Genomic DNA, 6,000 nt, shown 5'->3' on the forward strand with positions numbered 1-6,000 from the left:
TTATTTTTATCTTAGAAAACTCCCTAGTCCTTGCCAATGACAAACATACCCATAACATGATGCAGTCACCACAGTGTTTGGAAATACATTCAGAAAGTATTCAGACTGACTTTTTCCATATTTTGTTACAGCACTATTCTAAAATTGATTAAATTGATGAGGGGGGAAAATAATCTACACACAAAACCCCATAATGACAAAGCTAAAACAGGTTTAGACATTTTTGCTAATTTATAAAAAATTAAAAAAACATACCACATTTACAAAATTATTCAGACCCTTTACTCAGTACTTTGCTTAAGCTGTTTTGGCAGCAATTACAGCCTCAATATTTCTTGGGTATGACGCTACAAGCTTGGCACACATGTATTTGGGGAGGGGTCTGTATTAGGCACTATATGTACAATCATAGGATATATTCAATTGTAAACATTGAGGTCCTTGAAAATTACAAGTGCTTGAAAAAGTCCTTGAATTTGACTTGCCAATGTCTGTATGAACCCTGCTTAAAGGATGTATAGTCCTAGGCCTATGTTGTTGTCTAGGTGGAGTTATGGGTTGTTTATTTAAATTATTTCCAAAAGTTTACTAAGAGTTGTTAGCAGGCTAATTACTGGCTCAAACCAAAGGGTGCTTTGCTATTCTTGGGTACCGGAATTACTTTTACTTCCCTCCAGGCCTGAGGGCACACACTTTCCTGTAGGCTTAGATTGAATAGATGGAAAATTGGAGTGGCAATATAGTCCTCTATCATCCTCAGTAATTTTCCTTTCAAGTTGTCAGACCCAGATGGCTTGTCGTTGTTGATAGACAATTTCACACTTACAATGCTTGTCTTTCATAATTTGGTCAGTTATGAATGGATATGCAGGTTCAGAGTTTGTTGGAATGTCATGCCTAAGTTTGCTAATCTTGTCAATGAAAATAAATCACCAAAGTAGTTGGCAATATCAGTGGGTTTTGTGATGAATGAACCATCTGATTCAATGAAGGATGGAGCTGAGTTTGCCTTTTTATACAAAATTTAATTCAAGGTGCTCCAAAGCTTTTTACTATCATTCATCTTTGTTCCATAGTACAGTTTATTTTTATTTAGTCACAATTTCTCAAATGACAGTATGTTTGACGATAAGCTGTGCAGCCAGACTAAGTTGCCATTCCTTTTGCATCGTCCCTTTTTCAAGGCCGTCTTTCAAAGATATTTGGATTTTTACGAATTAACAGCACAGATCTTCATTGTAAAGGGTTTAAACACTGTTTCCCATGCTTGTTCAATGAACCATAAACAATTAATGAACATGCACATGTGGAACGGTGGTTAAGACACTAACAGCTTACAGACGGTAGGCAATTAAGATCACAGTTCTGAAAACTTAGGACACTAAAGAGGCCTTTCTACTGACTCTGAAAAACACCAAAAGAAAGATGCCCAGGGTCCCTGCTCATCTGCGTGAACGTGCCTTAGGCATGCTGCAAGGAGGCACGAGGACTGCAGATGTGGCCAGGGCAATAAATTACAATGTCTGTACTGTGAGACGCCTAAGACGGAGCTAAAGGGAGACAGGACAGACAGCTGATCGTCCTCGCAGTGGCAGACCATGTATAACAACACCTGCACAGGATCGGTACAGCCGAACATCACACCTGCGGGACAGGTACAGGATGGCAACAACAACTGCCCGAGTTACACCAGGAACGCACAGTCCCTCCATCAATGCTCAGATTGTCCGTAATAGGCTGAGAGGTTGGACTGAGGGCTTGTAGGAATGTTGTAAGGCAGGTCCTCACCAGACATCACCGGCAACAACGTCGCCTATGGGCACAAACCCACCGTCGCTGGACCAGACAGGACCTTCACAGACGAGTCTCGGTTATGTCTCACCGGGGTGATGGTCGGATTCGCGTTTATCGTTGAAGGAATGAGCGTTACACCGAGGCATGTACTCTGGAGCGGGATTGATTTGGAGGTGGAAGGTCCGTCATGGTCTGGGGCGGTGTGTCACAGCATCATCGGACTGAGCTTGTTGTCATTGCAGGCAATCGCAACGCTGTGCATTACAGGGAAGACATCCTCCTCCCTCATGTGGTACCCTGCCTGCAGGCTCATCCTGACATGACCCTCCAGCATGACAATGCCAAAAGCCATACTGCTCGTTCTGTGCGTGATTTCCTGCAAGAAAAGAATGTCAGTGTTCTGCCATGGCCAGCGAAGAGCCCGGATCTCAATCCCATTGAGCATGTCTGGGACCTGTTGGATCGGTGGGTGAGGGCTAGGCCCATTCCCCCCAGAAATGTCCTGGAACTTGCAGGTGCCTTGGTGGAAGAGTGGGGTAATATCTCACAGCAAGAACTGGCAAATCTGAGTGACCATAGACTTCTATGGGAGTGACCTTACGGAGTAAAGTATTTGTCATCGTCACTACTTAACAGTCCAAAAGTCTTAATTATTGCTAAACCCTGCCCATTTCTACAGTTTATCTTCTTAAACTTATTTTAAACCTAACCCTAACTAATGAAGGCCAAGTTTGATGTGTTGGTCCACCAGACCATTCGCGCATTTGGGCAGAAGTGTCTGGGAAAGAGATTAGGTGTAATGTGACTAACATGACACAATTTTTATAAGCTGAATCCCATTAAAAGCGGGACTGAATAGGGTCCAAATATTGTACAATCCAGGTGTGCCCATAGTTCATAGCATCATCGTCTAATTGATTGGGTTTTCCACCGCCGTGCACAGAAACCTGATTGGTTCGTTAAGAAGGTGCTCGGAGGCTTGTGACTGGCCGGCTGGTGTTGGAAACTGGCAGGTTTGGGGCAGAAACTGTGAAACGGGAGGGAGGGAGAAAGGCGGAAGGGGGTTTACATGTGTGTGCTGCTATTGCTGTGGACTAAGAGGGAAAGAGAGCACAGCACAGGTCTTGATAGGGTGTCAGATGGTGTTGACAGACAGTAACGGACACACGCTAATTTAACTGTCCAAAAAAAACCACCTACAAATTCTATTGAATATGGTCAAATGTGAAGTGGCACACTCATTAAATGTTAATTGTATGAAATAGAAACAGACATTTCACAATGATTTTAACTTCTGTGAAGGTCTCATATTTTGTAGCTGTATGTAATGAATTCCACTTACGTTTGTGAGTATCTGAAAAACCTGTCAAGTAAATACTTGTCTATTCGAACTAGTAATCATTATGTACAATGTGTTATTGCAAATGCCACTGTAAATGAAAGACATTCAGAAAAAGCTCATGGGGTAAGTTTTGCCCTGACTCAGATACACTCCAAATAAACCACCTTGTTGATCTCAGTCTATACAGTGATTCAGTAATCATACATTTTTACCAGATGATCAACTAAAACTAAAAAGTACAATAAATGACTAAAATGGAAGCATGGCTGTTTCTGTTGAGCCATTGATTTTAACTGAATCCCCATTCAGACCAGCTGACACCTAGGAATAGACACAATTATGAGTATGCGTGCACTATATGATTGGACCTCAAAACGTGTGTATTACAGGACATAATTGTGCATATAGTGCTGGTACAAGGGATTTTCAGGTGCTTATTTCAACTTCTGACGTAATTGACAGCCATTTGCTTATTTCAGTGATCGAACGAAATAGTGGTGAGTGAGTAACAATATTTGGTAAAGAAATTCTGTAAATAAATCTTGTAAAATATCAGTAATAGCAAATGAGTAGGCTATCGTTCTGCTTTTAATAGTGGGGGGAAAAAACTGTATGATACATTAACTTTATTTTGATTATTCATCTTTCAAGGAGCTAAACAAAACAAGTATATACACTGTTATTTACTCAATATTTGGATCAAACAGCTCCAAAACAATGAGAACTATTCAATAATGTTGTTCCTGGGAGAAATTATTTTAAAATGTTATAAAATGTTCAATATATTTTACTTGGCTAGATACAAAAAATACAAACATTTCTCCCAGGAAGAATAGAATTTCTCCAGCTACTGATAATGATTGCCTTTGAAACATTAATTCCTAGTATAATTGTCTAGTCTAGAGTGTTTAGTGAGAGGAGAATGACTCTTTACTAATAGCCTAGATATCTGTACCTGTATGGGACTATGAATTCAAGCTTTGTCCTCCTCATTGGTCTCAGTGTGTTCCCATTAGACCCATGCAGGTTCAGAAGTTTTACAACAGCTTAAGCATTGGCATGTTGCCCCAGGTTCAATGCGTTATGTCCCAGATAAACAGCAGGTTGCTCAATACAGTTGCTAGGATGCCCGCAGCAAACCATACCAGAGATATGAATATCCATACTGTTCTCTTAGACTCATCTCTGACCCTTTACGGCCCTCAGAACAATATGCATGTTTATCATAACATGATTATAAACGTGTATGTCTGTACAACAACTTATTTTAACAGAGAATGTAGGCTACATCCAAAACGTCAGTTGTCAGATTTTCAGGGTAACTAATCGGCATCTAGACAGCTGTTGAAGAAATAGGTGGTGAATTAATTCCATTACAGGTGTCAATCAACGCCAGTCTGATCATCCAGCTGCTTACCTTGTGATGATCCCTATTTGTTCCAGTTAAAGTTCCCTTTCTCCAACTGCTCTGGTACAGAGGTTTTCCAGTCTCCCCTCTGCTCACTAAGGTTCTTTAGCCAAACTGTAGCATGTTCTCTGCTGGGTTCTGGCTAATTCTCTTCAGATCCTTTATGGGTAGAACCACTCCATCCGAGTGAGGCAGAACCGGAAAAACCCTCTGAGGTTCTTCATCTCGATCAGTCCTGGTCATCACTGGTCTCTTTCGCCGTTCAGAAAATGTCTACACATCACAATGAAGTGACAGGACAGGGACCGTATCGCTGCACAACAAAACACCTGTTCCACCAAGATGCACTCGATAAGTGCCCTGGGTACTTTGTGTGCTCTCGTTTTCAGAAATAGGTATATGGGAAAATTGGGAAGGGAAGTAGCCCTTCGGAAAGGACCAGAACCCCCAATGGTAACCTCTCTAGGTATTAATTTTATGCAAAAAAAAAAAAAAAAGCATGATATTCCGGTCGGAACAATCTTGGGGGGGATCTCTCCCTCTCTGGAGGGGGTCCACTCGTTTGAATCAACGTTTCCCCCAACCTTGTCCAATCCATACAATCACCCCCCCCCCTTCTTTCTGTCTATCTCTGCTATCTGATCCAGTTCTGCTGCAGTTCTCTTGCTCACTCACTGTTGCTCACTGCCCCCTCTCTCTCCCCCCGTTTCTTTCTCTCCCTTTCCGTCTGTGTCACTGTAGTTGGCATTTGCAGACTATGCGCTCGTCCGCTCCCGAAGAACTGCGTTGGCACTGAGAGGCAGCCTGATGCTCAGTTTACACACAAACAACTGAACACACATTTGCAATGACCTTAACACCATACATAGACAATTATAATATTGCAGATTCCAAAACATATAAGTTTATGCACAAAAAAAAATAGTCCATTACCTGCACTACCTGTTGCTGTAGTCATACATGTGTTGGTTGATTTCTTGTTGCCAGTTTAAACTTACATAGATTGTGGATGTTTGTTTGTGTATGTGTGCGTGCGCATTTTGGTTATGCCACCACCTTGAAAACTGTCTTGGGGTTAAGGTGGTGTGGTCTTGTTCTATTAATATCTTACAGTAATCAAACACGAGGGGTTGCACTGTATGAGAGCGCTGTATGAGAGTGAGTGTGTGTGTCTGCAAGTGTGTGTGTCTGCGTGTGTGTGTGTGTGTGTGTGTGTGTGTGTGTGTGTGTGTGTGTGTGTGCATGGGTGTGTTTGTGTGTCAGTGCTACGAGAGCTGTTTCTGGTCGTAATCCCAGAGAGGCAACTGACTGGTAGTCTGGATTATATACCATGAGGAGTAGATTGTTCCACTGACAGAATAGGTCCCTACAACACACAGAGAGAGACTAATAAATCATGCCTGATCTCACAGAGTAATTCATCATAATCTCTCGAGCATCACGGTGTGTGCGCAAG

At 42.0% G+C, this 6,000-nt stretch overlaps 1 protein-coding gene across 1 annotated transcript in view; it reads right to left on the reverse strand.

Moving 5' to 3' along the window:
* Nucleotides 1-5,244, reverse strand: part of LOC106583924 (ATP-sensitive inward rectifier potassium channel 12-like) — a 36,510-nt gene extending 31,266 nt beyond the window's left edge. Inside the window, exon 1 of the mRNA XM_014168595.2 lies at nt 4,554-5,244. The gene's annotated coding sequence lies outside the window, so the exon portion shown is untranslated. The remainder of the gene's footprint in view (nt 1-4,553) is intronic.
* Between the last annotated feature and the right edge of the window lie 756 nt (nt 5,245-6,000).

The sequence above is a fragment of the Salmo salar genome, chromosome ssa23, assembly GCF_905237065.1.
Source record: "Salmo salar chromosome ssa23, Ssal_v3.1, whole genome shotgun sequence".
Classification (NCBI taxonomy): domain Eukaryota; kingdom Metazoa; phylum Chordata; class Actinopteri; order Salmoniformes; family Salmonidae; genus Salmo; species Salmo salar.